We start from the raw sequence: 25,705 nt of genomic DNA, 5'->3' as shown, positions 1-25,705 counted from the left end.
GCCCGGCTCCTCCCCTCTGGCTCGACGACAAATTGAGGAGACTCGGGTGTCTGTGCCTCACCCCCCCTACCAGGAGACCAACTGTTTCTGTCGCCGCTGGTATTGATGAAGTTCTCTCCTCCGCCGCTTTCTGATGACATCAGATCTCTGCCATGTTGGTATCCTATGCGAATGGCAGCATTTCGTTCCCCTTGCCGGGCAACCAAAGCAACAGGTGAGTCCTGACCGGCCCTCAGCAGGACCCGGACCAAGAAGCAGTTTCCGTGGGCTCCTAGCCCTGGGCCAGGGCCTCCACTGATTTTCAAGAATTGGTTTGACACTGTTGGAAGCTTGCCTGTTATTCACAGCAAAGTCTTGTTATTCTCCTGGTGGACATAAACAATTTCATAAAATACTAACATCAGACAAGGTCAATCTGAGACTATGAAAAAGTAAAATTAAACAAGATTAGTCTTTAAATTTTTCTAAGCACAAACAAAACTATGCCATTTTACAATCTTCAAAATATGAAAATGTCTTCTTCTCAGCTAAAATAAGTAACTCCCACTCTTCACCAACTACAACATTAGCCTCACAAACTCATCCTTCCCTTTAGATAAGTTATTGAGATACCCAATCATAGAATAATCTCCATTTCTTTTTTAAAAATTTTTTTGTAGTTGTAGATGGACAGAATGCTTTTATTTTATTTGTTTATTTTTATGTGGTGCAGAGGATTGAACCCAATGAATGCCTCATGCATGCTAGGCAAGCACTCTGCCACTGAGCTACAGCCCCAGCCCCTAATCTCCATTTCTTAATAGCATCAAATCCTTTTTTTTTTTTTTTGATACTGAGGATTGAACTCAGAGTCTCTTGACCACTAAGCCACATCCTCAGCCCTATTTTGTATTCTATTTAGACACAGGGTCTCACTGAGTTGCTTAGTGCCTCGCTTTTTGCTGAGGCTGGCTTTGAACTCGTGATCCTCCCGCCTCAGCCTCCCAAATTGCTGTGATTATAGGTGTGCAACGCCATGACCAGCTTCCAGAGTCTTTCTTCCTTAAACCCACCCTCAATTACCTAGAACAAGCCCATGTCCTGTTATGAAGCCTCTCAAATATCTGCTAAATGAAACAACATCGCTTATGCTGCAATGAGTAATAAACTCAACATGTTCAACTATAGATGTGCTCCTGGTGTTAGGCTAGAGGATACTAATTAATTAATTAAGACATTCTAAAAGCCAGTCATGGTGGTACACACCTGTAGTTCCAGCTACTTGGGAAGCTGAGGCAGGAGGATGGATTGAGTCCAGGAGTTTGAGATCAGCCTGGGCAACATAGTGAGACCCTGTCTTAAAAAACAAAAAATGTGTGGAGTGACTGGGAATGTAGCCCAATGATAGAATCTGTGCTGAATATGGCCCTGGGTTCTATCCCCAACACACAAAACCAAAAACAGTGGTGGAGCTCAGGAAAAATTGGAGGCTTTAGCTCTATTGAGTTATTTATCTCTATCTGATTTTTCTAACTAAAAATTCTCTCCCTTTAACATTCTGTTTGAATTTTTTCATGTGTACTGGGTAAAAAGGAGAAAGACTAGGGCCCTGAAGGTGAGGCATGAAGGAGTCTAACTACAAATTCAGTCTATTAGAGAAAAAAAGTCAAAGAAGGAAGCACTTATAAGAGTAGCAGCAGCACCAAGAATATCAACTGTCCTTGAAAATGACCTCACGACTCACGGAATGGCTTTAGGTCTTGGAAAGACTTTGTAGTAGACCAAGCTATTACTTTAATGACCAACTCCTTCTCTGTCCTCTTATCCAATATCTCCAACTTTCAGGAATTATTTTTTAGTATGATTAGAAAAGAAGCAAGCTGCATTGTTCACTTAAGGGGTTGAAGAAAAGAGAACAGTACAGGACTTCTATCAATTTGACCATCAATTTTTTTGGCTTCTGTTTTCAAGGCTGTCTTTCTTTTCTTATTCATTCGTTTTTTATTATTAGAGCTTTACAGTTATATACAGTAGTTAGGTTCATCCCCATAAACTCATACACGCATGGAATTTGATTTCAGTTCAGGATCCCCCCTTTTCCCTTTCCATCTTCCCTAACATCTTCCCTCCCCTCCCCTGTTCTCCTTCCTCGACTCTACTATATTTCCTTACACTCATCTATTTATTTCAAAGTTGTCCTGTGAGGTTCACTAAGCAAAAGGAAAAAAAGGGGATCTGAAGATAAAGCAGGAAAAGCTGTAGGCATGGAGGGGCATAGCTTCAAATGAAAAAATCATGTATATTTCTTCACTTTGACAGCACATATGCTAAATAATAAAACAATACACAGTGCTCCTATGTAAGAATAACAAACAAATTTGAGAAGTGTCTTAGTTTGCTAGGCCTGTCACAACAAAATACCAGAGACTGGGTGGCTTAAACAACAGAATTTTATTTGCTCACAGTTCTTGAGGACAGAGATCCAGATGTTGGTAGGTTTGGTTTTTTCTGAGTCCTCTTTTCATGGCTTGCAGATGTCCAGTTTCCAACTGTGCTCAAACATGGTCATTCTTCTATGCACATGCATGTCTGTATCCTACTCTCCTGTTCTTTTAAGGACACAGTTCTCTATCCTTTTTTAATTAAATTTAAATTGTTAGCTATTCTTTTGTAAGGAGAAATGAACAAGGACGGAAAGAACAAGGAGGGGAGAACTGGAATGAAATAGTATGGGGATTGGACAGTGAATTTTTCCCCCCTAAGAAATGAGCCATTAAAGAGTCATTGTGTGTTGGCTCAACCAAGGATGGGTCAAAATTAAAGGGCCTGGGGTAAGCAGAAAAACTTAACTAACTTTAGTCAAATCAAGGGAGCAGGTATATTGTCCTGATTTGTCAGCGAGTACAGTTTATCTAATCACTTGGGAGGCAAAGAATGGGAATTTGGAGGGTCTGCGTCTGTAGGTAAACAAGGAGGTCTTATCCAAGTAACAGGGAGAGGGTGGTTCTTTGCAATGTTTCCTAGAAAACAAAAAAGTGAAAGTATTTCTTAATTGGCCCTTGGGTAAAATTAAACATTATTAAGTCCCTGCTTTTGTTCAACATGAATGATATTCATTGCTGGGTAACTCGGGGTCTTCAAGCATTTCTCCAGACTTGTTCAGGGAGCAATCCAGCCCATCATTCATTGCCTGCTGCAGTGACATGTTCTTTGAGGTAAGGTATATCAAGTGGCTGGTAAAATGATGAACTAGCGGAATGAGAGAGACTTAATACAAGGAGATTGAATAAAGAGCTTGTTTTAATAATCTGGATGGAAAAGATAATAACAGGTGACATTTACTTAACACTTACTTTGTACCAGACACCACTATCATATATTGCACCCTGTTCTAATTATATTAAAAGTATAACTTCTGAGGATGGGGAGATTACCGAGGAAGAACAGGAGTTTGGGGCTGATCATTAAAGCACCTGCCTGGACCTTTGCAAGTCTTTCCAAGAACTAAAGCCTCTCTATGAATCCTGAGGTTATTTTCACTGACAATTGGTTTCCTGGAGTTGCTGCTGCTCTCACAATTGATTCTTTGGTCAACTTTCTTCTTTCACAGTCCAGAGTCCTGTTTTAAAATTCTTTTATTAGATATGGTGGCTTGTTTTTTGTTTGTTTGTTTTTAACAACTTTATTGAGGTATAATTTATATACCATAATATCCTCCCACTTAAATTGTACGATTCAATAGTATACTCATGAACTTGTGCAACCATCAACACTATCTAAATTTCGAATATTTCCGTTATCCCAGAAAGATCCCTAGTGCTCATTTACATCCACTGCATATTCTCATCGCCAGCCCTGAGCAATCATTTGATGCTTTTATTGTCTATAGATTGGCCTCTTCTCGATTTCCTGGAGGCCCATGCTGGCCTCCAACTCAATGCTCCTGCCTCAGACTCCCAAGCAGCTGGTACTAAAGCATGTGCCACCATGCCTGCTCTTCTGGATTGTTTTTTTGTTTTGTTTGTTTGAGTTTTTGTTTTTGTGTTTTGGTACCCAGGATTGAACCCAGGGGCACTTAATCACTGAGCCACATCCCCAGCCATTTTACTTATTTTATTTATTTATTTATTTAGAGACAGATTCTCACTAAGTTGTTCAGGGCCTTGCTAAATTGCTGAGGCTTGCTTTGAACTTGCCATCCTCCTGCCTCAGTCTCTCAAACAGCTGGAGTTACAATCTTCTGGATATTTTTAAATGTAATAACACAATATGTGGTCGTTATTGTCTGGCTTCCCAGATGCCTTTTCGATTTGGAGCTAAAACTCTCCTGTGCCTCTCTCTCAGAACAACAGTCTTCTTCCAGTTATCTAGTACACATAAGCTCCATAAATCATTCTTCAATTAGAACATAAAAGGGAGGGGCTGGGATTGTGGCTCAGTGGTAGTATGCTTCCCTTACACGTGTGAGGCACTGGGTTGGATCCTCAGCACCATGTAAATAAATAAAATAATAAAATAAAGGTATTGTGTCCATCTACAACTAAAAAATTTTTTTTAAAAGAACATAAAAGGGAGATAGACTTCATTCAACTTGTATTAGTTTCTATGTGTTCTTTCCCACATATATTATATGAATATCCAAATATATACAACATTTGTTTAGCCTCCCCTGCTTTACTAATATTAAATGAACAGTAGAACATAAAGATCTTCATCTAAATTGTTTTTCTCTAATATATTATATTGTAAACAAAAATCCTGCATAGAATAACCTTAGACATATGTCATTTAGAAAAATGCATATACACCTGGAGAATATTTATTCTATTAGTGGAAATGTTGGTCCAAGGGAATGTGCACATTTGGAATTCTGAAAGAAAATGACAAGTTTTCTACTACACTCAAATCCAACTTTTAGACCTGTGACAATTTTATTCATTAAATATAGTATTTAAATGAATTCAGTGTGCATATTGCTTGGCACAAAGAAGTTACTCAACAAATATTTAATAAACTTTTTAAATGTTTGACTCTTACTCATATTAGCTTGAGAGATTTTGTCCAACTTATATTCTTTCATCAACTATGAGTGTCCATTTCCCCCAGTTTCAGTCATCATCACATTCTTAATTTTAAAAATTATTTAAATTTTTAAAATATAATTATTTTAATTTTAGCAAATAATTATTTTCATTCAGAAAACAATGACTTGAACAGTAAATATAGCTTGTCTTTGAATACCCTACTTTCCTCTCTAATCACTTTCAACTCCCATACCACTACCTCTATTCTTCCCTTCTCCACCACATGCCTAGGCTTCCTAATACTCTTTTTTCCTACCAAAATGTCATTAATGCATCTGTTTATTTTTTAGTAGTTCTTTTTAGTTATACATGACAGTACAATCCATTCTTATATATTTATATAAGCATGGGATATATTTTATTTTAATTAGGATTTCAGTCTCGTGGATGTACACGGTGGTAAGATTCACTGTGGTGTATTCATATATGTACATAGGAAAGTTATGTCAGACTAATTCCACTGTCTTTCCTATTCCTATCCCCTATATACCTTTGTACTTTCTGACATAAAGAAATATCTATCTTGGGTTGGCTCAGTGGTAGACAACTGGCCTTGTATGCATGGGGCACTGGGTTCGATCCTCAGCACCACATAAAACTGAAAAATAAATATTTTTAAAAAAGAAATATCTATCTTGATAAGAGTAATTATCTCCAAAATGTGATGAACATAAGGTTTCTCTGCTCTCAGATTTGCATCTGGACAGCTCAGTTCCTGGGATCTCTTTGCTACTCCAGCTATCCCTTGATCCCCCCATCTATAAAATGCGGCTAATAATAGTACATATTTCACAGAGTTATTGTGAGAATTAAATGAGTTATTTATGTAAAGTTGTGGTTTCAGTGCCTGACATATACCAAGAATTCAATCAATATTGTTGTTCTTACTACCAGCATTAGGAGGGTCTCTGATGGTTATAGCTGATGTGTTTACTGCCACCCCTATACTGTTAGCAAAACTCTGTGAGTAGAGTAGTACACATGGTTTTGGATCTTTATATGAAGCATATCTGATTCTGGGAGGAGGACTTAATTTACCACATTATAAAACCTATAATCCCAGGTTAGACCACACTAAATGTAATTCCTACCTCCAAGAATTAGACCATGATTTCAATGTTTCTTTCTCTCTGAAAAATGTAAAACAATACACTAAATATTAATGCATTATCTGCAAATGTCTATTGGTTTTCATTTCTCTTTTTAAAAATTCTATATTTTGGGCTGGGATTGTAGCTCAGCAGTAGAGCGCTCGCCTAGCACGGGCGGAACCTGGGTTCGATCCTCAGCACCACATAAAAATAAAGGCATTGTGTTGTGTCCATCTACACCTAAAAAATAAATATTTTTTAAAAATTCTATATTTTAATAACTTAACAATAATCAATAATTACATTTAAAACCCGACAAAATGAAATACATATGTTAAGACATTCCATCATAAAGCAATCCAAAAGGAAACTTATCTCTAATTAAATCTTAATATATATAAGGTAATGCAAGGAAACAAAAGATTTTAAAGAACTATTTAACATAATAAATAGGAAATGGATATGAAAAACTTCATCAGGTTCCTAATAAACTTGAAAAAAATTAATAGATTTTTAAATTAATACAATATTAGGGCATAGTTTCCAACCTTAAAAAGTATAAATACTAAGAATTAAACTATTAAATATTATCTAGGATGCAAAGAAAGAACCATTTACATAAATCTAAATTTCTATGGTATTTGATAAAATGGTCAAAACATTTTTTTCAGTTATTCCACATTGGGGACTCTTAATAAGGTAAAAATCAGAAATGCAGAAGATGTTTATACTCAAAAATTCTTTACAGCATAGCTTCTAATAGTGAAATGGGGGGGAATTTCAATATTCATAGAAATGGAATATGTGATTAAACAATAAATTATTATAGAGCACAAAAGATACCCTTGGAAAATTGTTTCAGTGGCATGTATATAAAACTAAATAATACATGTAAAATATAGATTACTGTCTGATGCCAATAAAATAAAAATGTGCAATACTTGCACAGAAAAATGGTTGGGAAAATACATCAAAAGTTTGATAATAAGGAATATGAATGCTACTTCATTTTTTGAAATTACTCTAAATGTAGGGCTAATTTTTATCTGGTGATTTCAAAATATACATAAGGGCTAGTGATACCACTAAAAAAAGCTTCATAATAGTTATTCATAGGTTGAGGGAATATACATTGTTGTCCATATTAAATTTTCCTGTACCTACCAAATTGTCAACAGTGATCATGAATAATTTTTAAAATCAAAAACTAAAGCTATTTTTAAATATACACAAGAATTATTAATGGCTTAGAGAAATATCACCATACAATTATATTTAAAAGCAGGTTATAGAGAAAATTTATGTTAAATGTGAAAAATATAACTAACTAAACAGATGGGGGGGAGCTAGTAAAAATGTATCTAAACATTAAAGTTGTTGTCTCTGATATTATGAATGTGAATGTTTGAAAATTTCTTCTAAGTTCATTTGAATCTCCACAGTGTGAACATATTATTTTCATAATGAGAAAAGGTGAAGGCTACAAAATTGAATCCCAATATAAATACAGGGTAAAGAATATGAAAATCATTTAAAGAAGAGAAATGCTTTGAAACACAAAAATATGTTTAGCCTCCCTAATTATCAAAGAAATGAAAACTAAAACGTTGTCAAGATGCTAGTTTTAACCTATCACACTGATAAACAATTATTTTAAGGATCATAATCAATGCTGGAAGGTTGCAGAAAAGCATTTTATATCTATTCTCCTTGGAAACATTTATTCTGCAAATCTGGAGGGGAAGGAAGCCTAGACACTGCTACAGTTCTAGTTTGTAGAACTCGGCTGCCACCTTCAGGAAATTAATGAGATTAATAATACAGTTTTTTGGTTTGGTTTTTTTGTTTGTTTGGTTGGTTTTTGTTCGTTTCTGGTTTTGTTTTTTGGTTGACTTTATCCATATACATGAAAGCCTTTATAAACTTTGTGAACCTAGTAACTGAATGAGTTGTAATTCAGGTGACAAATCCTTGGGAAATAGCTAGATTTTTAAGTGAAAGGGAAGGAGAAAGATTATTGTATAAAAGGTAAAGATGTAGAAGAATTTGTTTAATGCAATGTGGGTCAATCTGTTGTATTTGCCAACAATAACTCTTTTTTCCCTTATACTCCACCAATAGTTCAATGACTGATATAAAAGACCCTACAATCAACAGTGGCTCAGTAAAGCAAAAAGGGAGTTTCACTAATGGAAGAAAAGTTCAGAGAGTGCAACTATTCAATGCATTGTAATAGTAGAGGTATTGAATAACAGCTGCAAAACTGTATGATAGGAAGCTCTAGGCCCTCTTTCCTCAAATAAACATAAAAAGCAAAACAAAACAACGCCCCCTCAAAAAAAAAAAAAAAAAAAAAAAAACAAGTAGGAGCTATCTGAACCAACTTTGCCAGAGTCTGGAAAATAGTCAAAGATTAACAGCAACCAAGCAAATACACAATCAAAAAAAGTTACCTTCAAGGGCTGGGGATGTGGCTCAAGCGGTAACACACTCACTTGGCTTGGGTGGGGTGCTGGGTTCGATCCTCAGCACCACATAAAAATAAAATAAAGATGTTGTGTCCACCAAAAACTGAAAAATAAATATTAAAAAATTCTCTCTCTCTCTTCTCTCTCTCTCTAAAAAAAAAAAAAAGTTACCTTTAAAATAATAGGATGTTTTGTGGTGTTTTACTTGCCCTTGATCCATGTCCTTCCCACTGAAGTGGTTGGCAGATTTGGTCTTGAAGAAGCAACACAGGTTCTCAGTTCTTCCCTTAAACAAAAAGAAGCAGAACACACCTTATTTGCAAATTATTGTGCACACCTGTTCTATCCTACATGGGGGATAGTTAAATGATGCAAGGCACTCATCTTTGCCTCATGTGATCTAAGAGGGGGAAGGCAGCAGGTACTACTTGTAGAACTGTAAGGAACTTAGAGAAATTCAGTCCTCTGGGAAAAGCTGAAAAAAACACAAGCATGGGGGCTGGGGTTGTGGCTCAGCAGTAGAGCACTCACCTAGCACTGAGTTCGATCCTCAGCACCACATAAAAATAAATAAAATTAAGGTATTGTGTCCAACTACAACTAAAAAAAAAAAAGACACAAGCATGATGAGGAAGGATGTATTCTCAGAAACAACCTTAGATGGCACAGAGCCAATATGCAAAGATTTGGAGAGCTCCTAGCATTCAAGGACATCTCTGTCAAAACATTAGCTGAACATGAGCTAAAGGAACAAAGACACCAGTGGATATACATGACAAGGAATAATCTTTGTAAAGTTCAAAAAAGTTCTAAAACACACATATCACTATAACTTGAATAATAACAAAAATTAACCTAGGGAAGATAGAGAATATGATTTACAACTTAAGTAATTAAATGCTCAATTCTCAATAAGAAAATTACAATGCTATACAGAGAAACAAAAAAAAAATGGTCTATTCAAAAGGACAAAATAAACTGACAAAAATTAGCCTGAGGAAGCCCAGATATAGAACTTACTAGAGAAAGATGTTCAAACACTAGTCTTAAATATGCTTTAAAAATAAAGGAAAATGGCCAGGTGCAATGGCACAGCCTATAATTCCAGCAGCTCAGGAGGCAGAGGCAAGAGGATTATGAGTTCAAAGCCAGCCTCAGCAAAAGCGAGATGCTAAACAATTCAGTGAGACTGTCTCTAAATAAAATGCAAAATAGGGCTGGGGATGTGGCTCAATGGTCAAGTGTCCCTGAGTTTAATCCCCAGTACCAATAAATAAATAAATAAAAACATGCATAAAGAATGAGAGGAAATCAGGTAAACAATGTAAGAACAAAATGAGTATAGCAGTGAAGAGATAAAAATTATTAGAAGCAAAAGAGCTAATTCTGGAGCTGAAAAAAACACAGATTATTAAAATAAAAAATTTACTAAACACATTCAATAACAAATTTAAGCAGGTAGAAAAAACTTGGAGTTCATTTCAGTGAAATTGAAGGTAATGATAATTGAAGGTGAGAAATGTAAACAGTCTAAAGGATCTGTTTTAAAGAATTGGCTGACACAATTGTGGAGACTGGCAATTCCAGAATCTCCAGTATTAGCTAGTAGGCTGGAGACCCAAAGATGAGCTGTTATATTTCAAGCCTAAAGGTTATCAGGCAATAGCCCCAGCAGAGATCCACTGTTGCAGTTCAAGTTGAAAAACTACTACAGAATATACTTTTTTGTGGGGGAGGCAGGTACCAGGGATTGAACTCAGGGGCACTCAACCACTGAGCCACATCCCTAGCCCTATTTTACATTTTGAGACTCGGTTTCACTGAGTTGCTTAGTGCCTCACTTTTGCTGAGGCTGCCTTTGAACTCATGATCCTCCTGTCTCAGCCTCCAAAGCCACTGGGGTTACAGGCGTGCACCACAGTGCCCAGCCAGAATATACTCTTAGTTTAGAGTAGGTCAGTCTTTTTGTTCTGTTCAGTCCTTCTCCTGATTATATGAGGCCTACCCACATTATGGAGAGCAATCTGCTTTACCAAAAACCTACCAATTTAAATGTTAATGCCATCCAAGGACACCTTCACAAAAACATGCAGAATAACATTTCACCATTATCTGGGCACCATGGTTCAGCCAGGTTGACACAATGATGAATTTTGTTATATATATTTTAAAACAATTTGGGGAGAAGGATACTGTGGATTGAACCTAGGATGCTTAACTACTGAGCCATATCTCTAGCCCTGTTTATTTTTTATTTTGAGACAGGGTCTCACTAAGTTGCTTAGGGCCTTTCTAAGTTCTGAGGCTGGCTTTGAACTTGAAATCCTCTTGCCTCAGCCTCCCTGGGATTATACCTGTGTACCACCACACCTGGCTTAATATATTTTTTTATTAAAAAAGGAAAATAACCAGTCTTGGTGAGGATGTGGAGAAATCAAAACACTTTTACATCATTGGTGGATGTGTGGAATGGTGCAGCTGCTCTGGAAAATGGTTTGGCAGTTCTTCAAAAGTTAAAAATATAATTGCCATATGATCATTCTATTCCCAAATATATGCTCAAAAGGATGAAAAGCAGGGATACAAACAAATTCTTGTATACCAATGTTCATAGAGGCATTATTCACAATAGCTAAAAGTTGGAAACGACCCAAATATCCAACAGATGATGGATAAACAAAATGTGATGTATACTTACTATGGAATAATAGTCAGCCTTTAAAAGGAATGAAATTCTGTTACATACTACAACTTGAATGAACCTTGAAAACATGCTCAGTAAAATAAATCAGACCAAAAGAAGGACAAATGCCATATGATTCCACTTATATGAAGAATTTAAAATAAGAAAAGCCATTGAGACAGAAAGTAGAATGGAACAACCAGGAACAAGAGAAATGGGGAGTTTAATGGGTACAGAGTTTTTGTTTGGGTGATAAACAGGTTCTGGAAATGAATAGTGGCAATGATTTTGTAACATTGAGAATGTATTTAATGCCACTGAATTATACACTTAAAATGATTAAAGTAGTAAATTTCATATTCTGTATTATTGTGCATGTGGTGTCAAGGATTTAACCCAGGTTATCTCATATGCTATGCAAGTGCTCTACTACTGAACTATACCCCAGCCCAATATTCTATATACTTTGCTACAATAGAAAGAGGAAAGATATTGGGGGGAAGTGGGTGAATACTGGAATGAGGAGCTATTGTTCAGGAAATAGAACTCTGGAGTGTAAGATTTAGAGTGTTCCAAGTTATGACATGATACAATATATCATAATATATTAAGTCTAATAGCAAATTCTGATACTCCATAATAGTAGTAGAAATACCAATTCTTTTTTTTTTTACTTTTTTTTAATTGTAGATGGACAGAATACCTTTATTTATTTATTTTTATGTGGTACTGAGGATCAAATCCAGTGCTGCCTCACACATGCTCTACCACTGAGCCACAACCCAAGCCCCAGAAATCCCAATTCTTAATAAGGCTTATATTGCCTTCATTTCTATCACTTAGAATCTCAGCCTCTTCATTTACATAATTTCTCATAATGGACAAAAGTGTGTTTTTACAATGCAAACAGCAAATGAGGTATTAATGAATATTTTGCTGTTCTTATCATTAGAGTCAATTAATAAGTGGGATCCAGTATCTGGTAAAGAGGAATCACATTCTCATCCTTTAACTTTGTTGGGGAGGGCCAAAGGTTAAGAGCAGTCCTTCTCTTAGAATGCCTTCCTATTGTTTTACGAGATTTATAATATATCTTTAACTATATGTAATTTGCCTTTCATTTAGTTGTTGATAATTATAAGAATGAGAAATACGTACATTTTCCTTAGAAGAATGTTTGGTGCCATGATTAGCTAAAGAGTCAAAGGTAATTGTAGTAAGATAGGAGTCAAAGCATTAGTGTCTTCTATGACTCTGGTCTGGTGGGAATAGAATAGATGTGTAAGGCACCTGGAATTTGAAATAGCACATTGTTTGGCTGATTTCCTAGGGGTTTTGTGAAACTAGTGAACAATTCTTAGGGTTTGGATGGAGTTTGGGTAAAGTGCTATCTCGAGCTTTCAGGAAAATTCATGATGGACTAAATTAATGGAGGAATAGCTACTTCAAATAAAGAGAAAGATATGGATACTTGTAAGGATCAAATGAGGTAATAGATGGGAAAGTCCTATTTTAACTAAATTTACAAACTTGAGATGGAATTTAATTACCCTGCAAACTAAAACTTTCCATGAACATGCAAAGGGCCTAAGTCTTTTATCTAACACAGACCCTTTAGCACAGTGTTTCAGTGTAAAGCTAAGGTATACAGGCAAATTATAGCAGGTTGTGAAGTAGACAGATAGTGAGGAATTGGAGATAGTACCTCCCAGGAAAAAAAGAGAGATGAGAACAAGAGAAGAATCTAAGGTCAAAGTATGTGAACTTTTCGGACTCAGAAAGCCAAAGGTTGAATATTTCCTCTCATATGCAAAAGCTAGTCCAAAATAAGAAAAAGAAGTTGGGGGTGGGGATTCCATGAAAATAGAAGGGAGAACAGTGGAACAGAGGAAGGAAATTGGGAGGGAGGAGGGACAAGAAAATAACAACGTATGTCTGACTATCTCTGAGATATAGAAAACACTCCAGTATTAAAAACACTCCAGTAGCTATGAGCTTGACTAGCACACAGACTTGGTTTCTTTTAACATTATTTGACTAAAGGAACCAGAGTTGCTTGGAGAAAGGGCTGAGACTAGGACTGGTGTAAAATATATAATATGAACCTAGAACATCTTTCAGTACCAGAAAGCAAGGAAGTGCTTTAAAAAAAAAAAAAAAGGCAAACCACCTTGTTGATAGGAATATATCAAAGGAACACAGGAACAAACTTCCAGAGCTCACAATAGCCAAATTTGAGCAAGCTGAAAAACAAAACATTAAAGTGTTATTGGTTATAATGAAAAGCAAAATAAATATCAGTGTATCCATATTTATATAAATTACTGAACAAATAAATACATTGGGAAGAAGACAAATCTACTATGCAGAAGAATTCCAAACATCATCAGTGATAAGTCATATTGTTACCAAAAACTCGGTCCTTGTCCCCAATGGAATCCAATAATGAGGATAAGGTTTTGAGAAAAAGGAAAAAGTTTATTGCTTTGCTAGCAAAGGAGAAACACAGGGGACTCCTGTCCCAGAGACTGTGATTCTGCCAAGCAAGGAGCTTTTAAAGAGGTGGTTCAAAGGCTACAGTCAATGTGTTCTCTGAATTGTAATTCACTTGTTAATTTGGGAGGTAGTCATTTCTGAGATCTTCTGGTGCCATCTCCAAAGTCTGAATTCCTGTGGTGGATGTATGCTTAAGGATAGATAACTTTGCCTAGGATGCAAAAGAAAGAAAATCCTGCTTCCCCGGAGATTAAGGAGGAGCGAGAGAGGAAGAGGAAAGAAACATGTCCATTTAAAAAATAAGTTGCAGTGGCACAGCAACAAGGACTATATTCAAAGCATAAAGTACTATTACAATAATGATAACATGTACCCTTGATATGATGTGATGAAATGGCAGTTTCCCCATGTGGTTTCCAAAACCTATAACCTCAGTTTAATAATGAGAATGGCAGTAGACATTATTCTGCAAAATTCCTGACCAGTATTTCTCAAGTCTGTCAAGGTCATCAAAAACAAGGCAAATGGCCAGATGCAGTGGTGCATGCCTGTAATCCCAGCAGCTTGGGAGGCTGAGGCAGGAGAATATCAAGTTCAAAACTGGCCTCAGCAACTTAGTGAGGCACTAGGTTAAGAAAGTTTGAGACCATGTCTCAAAATTTTAAGATAGAAAGGGTTGGGGATGTGGCTCAGTGGTTAAGTGCCCCTGGGTTCAATTCCTGGTACCACAAAAAAAAAAAAAAACGCAAACAAGGCAAATCTAAGAAAGTATCACAGCTAAGTGGTACCTAGAGAATTTGGGACAATGAAATGTAACATGATGATCTGGGTCCAAGAACAGAAAAGAGACTTAGGTGAAAACTGAGGAAATCAAAATGAAGTATGGATTTTATTTAAAATAATTCAGAAAAGGAAAAGAAAGGTGTGTGGGAAGGGGTCTCATGAAAATCAAAAAGATTCCAGCAACTCAGGAGGCTAAAGCAGGAGGACTGCAAGTTCAAAGCCAGTCTGGGCAACCTAGCAAGGCCCTAAGCAACTCAGCAAGACCCTGTCTTTAAATAAGATATAAAAAGGAGCTAGGGATGTGGCTCAGTGGTTAAGCACCCCTGGGGTTCAATCCCTGTTATGGGGGGCTGGGGGAGGAAGGAAAGAAACAAAGAAAGAAAATTGAAGGGACATCAGTATTATAGAGGAAGAGGACCAGGGGAGAGGAAGGAGGAGAGAAAAAGGGGGAAATACCAGGGAATTATATTGTCCAAATTATATTGTTATATTGTGTGCATGTATGAATATATAACAAATTCCAACATTATGTGCAACTATAAAGCACCAATAAAAATTATGGGGAAAATATGAGCCAACAGTATTGACTCATAAACTGTAACAAATATAGCCTATTCATATAAGATGTTAATAGGAGAAATTGCATGTAAGATATATGGGAACTCTGTACTACCTATGCAACTATTCTGTAAAACTATTCTAATATGAAAGTTTAAATTATCCATAAACTTGGAATGGTTGCCTAAGTTTCAAGTATAACACTAAATTCTATACTAATTGGGAATAAAGGTTCTAGGAATTATAATCTAAAGACAAACTGAGGGAAAACCTAATCACAGGAACTGCATCATTAGAGTTCAGGTCTAGAGCTCCTATAGGAGGCACTGACACACCTGGCAGATTGTTTTGTTCTCCCTTGTTACTCTATCTCTTCCTTCCACTTTCTACTTTGTTGCTTGATTTATAACTTTGATGGCATAAAGCCCCCAATAGAGGCCCAATATTATATACTTCTTTGATATCCAGTGAAATAGGAAGGACTTCAAATGGCATAATCACAAGTCTCCCTCTCTGCTCCTGTGGATGAGGACCTCACACAGCATCAACAAAGGATTCTCAAGTAGGGGTGACTAAAGATGGAGAAAAACACAGAGACAGGTAGGACACTACACTTTGATAAAGGAACAGTGAGGCTCAAACACTCTCCACGCCTGAGCCAATAGCCCTCTTTAACAAGAGGACCAAGTGTAGTTCTTTCTTATCCTTGAGTAGCAGGTTGCATTTTCCTGCAACCTCTCAAAAGTTTTCAAAGAAGCCAGTCACATTCTCCCAGAGGTACCAAGGGTCAGCCCACACTCTTTATACTACAAAGCATGCCTCCTGTAACCTCTGGTTGTGTTCTTTGTTCATGAGTGGAAACAGGTAGAAATGATGATTGCATAACACTGTGAATGTACTTAATTTTCCTGAACTATACACTTTTAAATGGTTTAAACAGTGAATTTTATTGTAAGTGAAATTTACCAGTTTTTAAAAACCATTCATAAAGCCCTCTCCAGACCCAAGTGGAACAATCATAGAAAAGCAACAGTATAGAGACTGGAGGTGTGGCTCAGTGGTAGAGCGCTTGCCTCGCATGCATGAGGCACTGGGTTCGATCCTCAGCACCACATAAAAATGAATAAATACAATAAAGTTATTGTGTCCATTTACAACTAAAAATTAAAAAAAAAAAAAAAGAAAAGCAACAGTATGGCTGCTTAGGTCAGACTCCCTGAGTCCAATCCTAATTTCAGACCTTAATGTCCACCTTGGACACATAGCCTGACCTCTCTATGCCTCAGTTTCATTATGTGTAAAAAGGATATATTAATAGTATCAACCTCCTGGAGTTGTAGTGAGGACAAAATGAAATAACCAGTATAAAAATTTTCTTAACATAATGCCTTGCACTGAGAAAATATGCAACAAATAGACATGTATTACTATCAATCCCCCTATCTTCTAGTAATATCCAATGTCCATTCCCTAGTTTCAACTTACTCAGTGCTTGATAGAACTCATTTCTTTTTTGGCTTCCATAACTCCACACATTTTTCTAGTACTTTACTTTCCATTACTAGTGCTCCTTTGCTAATACTCTAAATGTTGGAGTAACCCAGAGCTCCACTTTCAGCCCTCTATTTAATCTGTAATCTTTCCCTAAGTAATTTCATCTAGTCCTACCATCTATACACTGGTGGCATCCAAACTTACACTCCAGAGTTCATCTCTAGCTTGAGAGCCAATACATTTCAATATGGATGTCAGGCATTCCAAAACTAACTTTACATCCTATTTGCACTACTCCTCCAGTCATCCCCATATCTTAGCCTTGCACATAGTTACTCAACCAAAACACCTGAGAATTATCCTAAGTTTTTGTATTCCCCCATCCAAAACACTGTATCTATCTACTCATCTTTACTGACAAAATATATTCTGAAGCTCTTCGATTTTACCATTCTACAACTGCTGCCACAGCAATATCAGATATACTATCAGAAAGAGCTTCCTAACTGATCTTTATGTTCCCACATGTTTCTTCTTTTGGAGATACTGGAGATTGAACCCAGGGGTGCCCTATCCGTGAACCACATCCCTAGCCCTTTTTCTTAAATTTGAGACAGGGTCTTGCTAAGATGCTGAGGCTGGCCTTGAACTTGCAATCCTCCTGCCTCAGCCTCCCAATATGCTGGGATTACAGGTGATTACCACAACCAGATTCATGTTCCCATTTTTGCTGCTCCCCTGCCCTTTCCATTCTCCATACTGCAGCCAAAGTGATATTGTAAGCCATGCAAATTGGACTATGACACTCATTTTACTTAAGACACTCAAATACTTTAAAATAAACACTCAACCAACTAGTTTGGCTTACACATTCTGGATCCTGGCTATATCTATATCTTTCCCTTCACTTCCTGCTACTTGGTACTTGCATCAATATGCTTTGTCTACAATGACTTTTCTTTCCTGGAATTATGTCAAACTTGTTCCCTTCACAGGGTCTTTATGACTGTTGAACCTTTGCCCTTAGATAGTTGCATAGTTTGCTCCTTCTTCATGTTCAGTTCTCATTTCAAATATTATCTCTTCAGTGAAGCTTATGTAAAAGTGTTGAATCATCAAACCTAGCATACTGCCCTGTTTTCTTCTCCTTCAGCACTCATTATTATTTGGAGTGATTTTTTTATGCCCCACATCCCCAATAGAATGCAGATACTGGGAAAATTGCATCTTGTCTGTCTTGCACTGAGAACAATGCCTGGCACATAATTACAATATGTGTTCAATTATTGCTAGCTGAATAAATACATTACTCTTATGGTTCTAGGAGGCCAGGGAAATCCAACAGAATGGACACCACAACCACAGTTTTCCTCTCTTTTATTCATCTTGTTTAGGTTCCTTGGCATATATTTCAATGGTACAAAATCCTCTTCAAGACAATATTTTTAGATTTTATCTAACTATTGTCAAAGTTGCCAATTGGGAACAACACTGTTCCACTAAAGTGCTACAAATTGAGCAGAAGTCCTGTTATACAGTTGCTCTGGAATTGAAAGCCACCTTCCTTTCAATGTACCTTTTTAAATTCTTTGCAAAATCACTTTGGGTAGTGTGGAAATTTTAACAATTTTAAATCTTTCAGTCTATGAACATGAGGTATCTTTTCATTTGTATCTTCTTTAATTTCATTCATAAATGTTTTGTAGTTTACAGGGCAAGTCTTTTTTCTCCTTGGTTTATTCCTAAGTATTTTGTTCTTTTCTTATGTTATTTGATGTTATTATCTTTGAAATGGAGTTATTTCTTTAAATTCCTTTTCAGATTGTTCATTCTTAGTGTTAGAAATGCAAATGACTTCATGTGGTTTTGTATTCTGCAACTTTATTGAATTCATTTATTAGTTCTAACAAGTTTTTATTGTGTGGAATGTTGTGGTGTGTGTGTGTGTGTGTGTCTGTGTGTGTGATCTTTAGATTTTTCCATATAAATGGTTGTGTCATCTGTGGATGGGGGTATTTTACTTCTTTCCTTAAAATTTACATGACTTTTGTTTCTTTCCCCTGCTATTTGCTCTGGCTAGGACTTTCAGTGCTATGTAGAATAGATGTGTGCATCCCTGCCTTGCTTCTAATCTTACAGGAAAAGCTTTCAGCTTTCTACCATTCATTATTAGGTTAGCTATTTTCCTGTATGACCTTTATGATAGTGAGGTAATTTCCTTCTATTTCTAGTTTGTTGAGTGTTATTACCATTAAAAAGTATTCAATTCTGGGCTGGGGTTGTAGCCCAGAGGTAGAGTGCTTGCCTACCACATGCAAGGCACTGGGTTCGAACTTCAGCACCACATAAAAACAAAATAAAGATATACCTAAACTAAAAAATAAACCTTAAAAACGTGTTCAATTTTGTCAAATCCCTATCAAAAATCTCAAAAACAATTTTTACAGAAATTTTTTTAAAAATCCTAAATTCACATGGAGCCACAAAGAACCCTAAATAGCCAAGAGAGTCTTGAAAAAGAACAAATTTGGATGCTCATAATTTGTGATTTCAAAATATACTGCAAAGCTACAGTGATCAAACACTGTAGCATGGGCATAAAGACATATGTATAGACTTATGGAACAGAGTTAAGGCCTAGAAATAAACCCATGTATATGTGGTCAACTTATCTTTGACAATGGTGCCAAATCAAAAGGGGAAAAAAAATAGCCTCTTCAACAAATAGTGGAGAAATTGGATATCCAAATGCAAAAGAATGAAACTGGATCCTTATCTTACATCAAACAAAAATCAACTCAAAATGGATTAATACTTTAAATGTAAAGTATTAAACTACTAGAAGAAAACATAGGAAGAACATTTCATGACATTGGTCCAGGCAGGGATTCTTAGATAACTGAGTTCAAAAGCACAGACAACAGAAGCAAAAATAGACAAATGGGCTTATATCCAAGTAAAAACCTTCGGCACAGCAAAGAAAGCATTCAAGAATGAAAAGGCAACCTATGAAAAGGAGAAAACACTTGCAAACTGTATATTTCATGAGTGATTTCTCTCCAAAATATATAAGGAACAAATATAAAAAATATTTAAAAAAGAAAGAAAAGGAAAAGGAAGGAGGAAAGAAAGAATTAAAATGATTTTAAAATGGGCAAAGGTCTTAAACAGACATTTCTCCAAAGACAAGCAAGGGGTCAACAGGCATATGAAAAGATGCTCAATATCACTAATTATGGATGAAATGCAAATCAAAATCACAATGAGATATCACCTTAACAATTGTCAGGATGGCCACTATAAAATAAAATATAACTAGTATTGGTGAGGTTGGTGAAGCCAGTATGAAAAATAGTATTGAGTTTTCTAAAAAAAAAAATTAAAAATAGTACCACTATATGATTTAGTAATTTCCATTTCTGGATATTTATCCAAAAGAGTTGAAATCAGAATCCTACAGAGATATTTGTACTCCTGTGGTGACTGCAGTATTTTTCACAGCAGCTAAAAGGTGGAAACAACCTAAATATGTATTGGTGGATGAATGTTTAAAGAAAATATGATATATACATAAAATGGAATATTATTCAGCCATAAAAAGAATGAAATCCTGTTGTATGCCATAGCATAGATGAATCTTAAGAGCATTATTCTAAGTGATATAAGGCAGTCACCAAAGGACAAATATAGCATGATTCCATTTACATGAATTATCTCCAGCAGTCAAAGTCATAGAATTAGAAAGTAGAATAATGGTATCTAAGGGTTAGCAGGTGGAAAGAGTTACTATGCATTTCGTATAAAGTTTCAGTTATGCAAGATGAAAAAGTTCTAGAGATATTATACAACCTATGTTTATAATTAACAATACTGTACAATGCACTTAGAAAATTAAGACAGATCTCATGTTGTGTGTTTTTTAACCACAATAATCTTAAAAAGTCCTTTGCAAGGCCAAACGGAGAAAAGTGATACATATTTTAAAAATGTGGATACCTTAAGTGCTACTAAGGCAAATAATTTTTTTCATAGCTTTTTAAAGATACTAGTGTTTCTTCTCTGAATTTCATTTTTTAATTTGCCCACTTATATTATTATTTTGATTATTACAATACTACTATATGTTGATTTTTTTTAATTGGAAAAAGGAAAAATTTTTAAATCAACCTTGTAACCTATGATAGCATTCCTACTACTTTCCATTATATCCCTAATCCTATGTATTCAATAAATATTTTACTTAATATTGCATCCCTAATCCTAGATAGTCAATAAATATTTTGTTTGATACTCAATAGTTTGTATTTTATAGTATTTCTTTTTTTACTTGTACTCAAATATTTTCATAGAATTGTGATCATGGCAAATAAGAGTAATGATTTGTCATAAATATTTTTCTTAGATAACCTTGATTTTTTTTTTTTTGGTGATTTGTAAAGTAATGCATAAGCATTATTGAAAACTTGGCAAATCTACACTATATATGCAATAAGAAAATAATAATTTTTCAACATACAGATAACTATTGTTAACTATTTAATAATTTTCCCTAAATATTATCTATACAAATATTCTATATTCTTACAAATATATATATTTAACAGAATTAGGACTATACTATATACGGTCCTGCATTACTTAACAATAGAGATATGTTCTGTGAAATGTGCTGTTAGGTGCTTTTGCCAGGGTGAACATCGTAGAGTGTACTTAACACAAACTTGGACAGCATAAGTCAACCAGTCAATGTGGCCTGTTCATGAAATCAAAATACTCAACAAACGTAAGATGTATGAATCTGCTGCTGGCATAACATGGCATACTATTTTATAGTAAGCTGGAGGTTTTTTCATAAGTAAAATGAATATACTCCAAAATAGCAATAAAAAGTACAATATAGTAGTATACTTTAAACATATAAACCAATAAGTCATTTATTATTATTATCAAGTATGATATACTATACATAATTGCATGTGCTATACTTTCTTTTTAATTTTGTAAGTTGTCAATGGACCTTTATTTATATGTGATGCTGAGAATCAAACCCAGTGCCTCACACATGCTAGTCAAGCACTCTACCACTGAGCTACAACCCCAGCTTTCACGTGCTGTACTTTCATATGACTGTCAAAGCATTTGGTGTTTACAACAACATCCCACAAACACCTGAGTTTTGTCTTGCAATACTAGCGCCATTATAATCTTATGGTACCACTATCATATATGTGGTCCGTTTTTAGCTGAAATGTCATTATGTAGCACATGACTGTATATGGCTTTATGTATGGACTTATAATATTCTTGCATAACTACATCCAAACTATTATTTGAATAATTTTATCTTTTATTTCATCACTTTCTTGCTGTTAAACATTTAGTTTTATTCCATTATATCACTATTACTGAAATTATGGGGCTGGAGATATAGCTCAAGTTGGTAGAGTACACAATGACCCTGGGTTCAATCCCCAGCACCACACCAAAAAAAAAAATGATGAGATTTAAGTGCAAAAAATATTTTACTGGATTGAGGATTCCACTTGAAGGATGAAGTTATTAAAAACCTTGAACACTCTTCCCGGAAAAACAATTATAAGTGGTGGAATTTCCTTTGTGTGTGGTACTGGTGATTGAACCCAGGGCCTCACACATGCTAGGTGAGCACTCCACCGCTGAGCTAAATCCCCAACTGCCCCCCCACCCTGGCTTTTTAGTGGTTTGTTTTATTGTTTTTTTGAGACAGGGTCTCTATAATTGCTTAGGCTGGCCTCAAGTGATGATCCTCCTACCTCAAACTCCCTAGTAACTGGGATTGCAGGCATGTGCCACCAAGCCCAGCACTGGAAATTACTTTTAAATGACAGTTTAGAGTCTGAAAATTATGCCAAAGAATACAGCAAATGAAGGAATATTTATACAATAAAATTTATGAAAAGTTGGCAAGAACAATGAAATTCTGTGGCACTTTAATTGCTACTGAGCCATGATCAGTTCCCTCCTTTCCCCAGGTAACTCTGGGAGAAACTCTGCACCAGGTAGGTATGGCTCCCAACAAATAAAGTACATTACTGGGGAGGGACAAACTGCCAGTATTTTTCATCTCCCCTAACTCAGAATTACTAATGTTAGTCCTCATTAATGTGGCCAAGAGACTTCTTTCCTCCACCAAGCCCCCAACTCATAAGGTAGGTGCTCTACTCCAGGGTTTGAAGTACAAAATACTGGGGCATCAGTTGCTGTCACACCAATGTGTTCACAAGGCAGAAGGTTCCAAAGTAAAAGGCAAGGAAAGGAAAATAGAGAATGCTTCTCCTTTGCCCAGGGCCCAAAGCAGTGGCTCATAAATTTTTCCAAGTGGAAGGAGTCCATAAAACCAGAAAACTCTGAAGATCTCCACATACACAAAACAAAACAAAAACAAACAAAAAAACCTGACTATTTCAGAGTGTGAGGGAAATTCAAGCCCAAGGGTATTCTTGAAAATAATATAGATTTGAGTGGTTAGCAAATGCAAAGAGGCTTGTTTCTTCAGGAGAGTAACAAACTAACTCTTAGGCCAACCAGTTTGACAGAGAGAACTAGAGTAATAAATATCTAAGAAGAGCCCATTCAGGGTCAGGAAACAACTCCAAGCACTAAACCTTCTTTGTCCTTTTTCTCAAAACTGTGTCCTCATTATTGAATTGGGACAAGGACCAAGCTTTTGTCACACTTTTACTTTTTATTTCATATCTTTATATGTTTCTGTACTGTTTACAAATTTTAGAAGCACATTTCCATGTAGAATTGTGCACTTATGAACACAATAAAGAAATCCAAAAAGAAACAGAAGGAAATATACCAAGTTGGTACTAATGATTTTTGAGAATACAGATGAATAGATGATTTTTGTTCTCCCTTCCTCCTCTTTTGCTTTTCTACATTGCCCAATGTTTCAACAATAAGCACATCTTACTTTAAGATGTTTCAATAAGCCAGGTGCAATGGCACAGGGCAATAACCCAGCTACTTGGGAGGCTGAGGCAGGAGAATCATTGTTCTAGGCCACTGTCTTAAAATGAAAAGGGTTGAGGATGTAGCTCAAAGATAGAACATTTGCAGAGAATGTGGGAAACCCAGGATTCAACCCCAGTACCACAAAACAAACAATTACAATACAAAGAAATGTTAATCATTCCATTTATTATTTAAGGAAGTTAATGGGCCTTCATTTTCCCAATTCATTTTCAAATCACTTTCTAGTCACTGTAAGGAAAAATATAAAATATTAGAAATGTATTTAAGAAGAAATATTCTACACTTACATGGAGAAAGTGACAAATTTTTACAGAAGATAAATAAGGTAAGTCAATAAAGAGATAAGCTATATACCTGGATGGGAAAACTATTTACCTTAAAGATGATACTGATACTGCTATCAGTTAATAGTGAGAAGTTCTGCTTCCTCAAATGCTTAAGTTTGAACCCCAAGGCGAGCATAGAAAGCAGGTTTTATTTAAAAAATAGTAAAGTAGATTTCTCCCAGAGAGAGAAGGGGGCCATAGCTAGTTTCCTAGTATCCCAAGAAGTGGGAGCCTCCTGCCCTTTTTATACATTTCAGGTTTTTTTTTTTTTTTGTTCTCCTGCCCTCTTCCCTCCTCATCTGGCTACTTCCTTTCCCCATCCCTATACCAGACTAGGCCAAGGAGATGCCCTTGGGATGGCCAAAAGGTGAGAAGCAGATGGGCAGGAAGAGAGCAACAGCCCAGGAGGCATTAATTTACACCTTTTGGAGGAACAATTCCTGGGATGGGTTACCTTAGCAACAGGTTGGAGCAGGAGCAGACTATCTTGGTATGAGTGGAGGAAGGGCTCTGGAGGTATTAACAATCTCCCAGAGGTGGTTCTCTTTAACTTCCCACACCTAAACCTGCCTTCATTTTCAAAATCCTACCCTATTATCTATCTACACTGACTGCCTGTCTTTAATTGTTGCTTCATCTCTTATTCCCAAATTATTATATAGATTTCAATCAACCCGAATTTCAAAAATTCTAGATGGGGAAGGAGTTGACATATATTCAAATTTAATCTGGAGCAATAAATATAAAAATTAACAATAATGTACAAAAAGATTAGTTGTATATTATTTTTTAAATTTTAATGAAATTATTGTAAAGAATATTCAAAAAAGTTTAGTAAGATAAAAAGGATCACAATATTAATTTTACTTAAAAATTAGTAAGTGGGGTTGGGGCTGTGGCTCTGTGCTAGCACATTTCCCTGGCATGTGTGAGGCACTGGGTTCAATTCTCAACACCATATATAAATAAATAAAATAAAGGTCTATCAACAACTAAATACAATATTTTTTAAAAAATTAGGAAGCAAAACTGGACAAGAATATAATTTTAAATCCACAGCACACCACCAAAACACCAACATAGGAACAGGCAAAGTGTATCAAAATGCTATTAGTGGTAACATGTAACTTGCATTTGTCTCCTTTATGACATTTTTTACTTTTCTTTAATGAGTTGAATTATTTTTGTAATGATAAAAAGGAAAAAGCCTTAAGTTGTCCTTCAAAACTCTCAACAGGAAAATGAACGATTAAAATGAAAAGATAAATTAAAGGGGGAAAGCATCCAATAAAAACACACAAATGTAAATTCAACCTAACAAGTTTTAAAGGCCACTTAAAAAATAATAATCTTTTTTCATCTCTCAAATTGGCAGATATATTAAAAAGACATTGTTCAAGGGAGTATCCCAGCTTTCAAGGCAGCAGAAATACACCCATTTCTTTTACTTTCATTTTTTTTTTTTTTTAACGTAGTGGGTTGAGGAAGAAGGGGCTAGTTCTCCTTTTGTCATGTTTTGCTGCCACCTAAAGACAACTACATGAAATGCAACTAAGAAATTAATCTGTGACTTGAAAACCACTGTAGAACAGAGCCAAGGAAACTTGATATTCTTTTTGAGACCTTGGCTCTCTGTAGCTACAGAAGTAAAATGGAGATGATGAGGAGCAATTTCCTAGCCTTACATTGCAAATTAGCACGGAAGGGATTCAGATAAATTGAA

General features: G+C 35.8%; 1 long non-coding RNA gene across 1 annotated transcript; it reads right to left on the bottom strand.

Moving 5' to 3' along the window:
* Positions 1-164: 164 nt before the first annotated feature.
* On the bottom strand, positions 165-25,295 carry LOC107159295. The gene is made up of 6 exons (XR_001505743.2): positions 25,282-25,295; positions 23,281-23,283; positions 13,476-13,548; positions 8,794-8,908; positions 1,246-2,999; positions 165-365 (listed from the first exon to the last, which is right to left on the bottom strand). It is a non-coding gene; the product is annotated as an uncharacterized LOC107159295 (long non-coding RNA).
* Between the last annotated feature and the right edge of the window lie 410 nt (positions 25,296-25,705).

This window comes from Marmota marmota, unplaced genomic scaffold (assembly GCF_001458135.2).
Source record: "Marmota marmota marmota unplaced genomic scaffold, marMar, whole genome shotgun sequence".
In the NCBI taxonomy this organism is placed as follows: domain Eukaryota; kingdom Metazoa; phylum Chordata; class Mammalia; order Rodentia; family Sciuridae; genus Marmota; species Marmota marmota.
The sequence above is the reverse complement of the archived record's forward strand: the minus strand, read 5'-3'. Positions and strand labels throughout refer to the sequence as shown.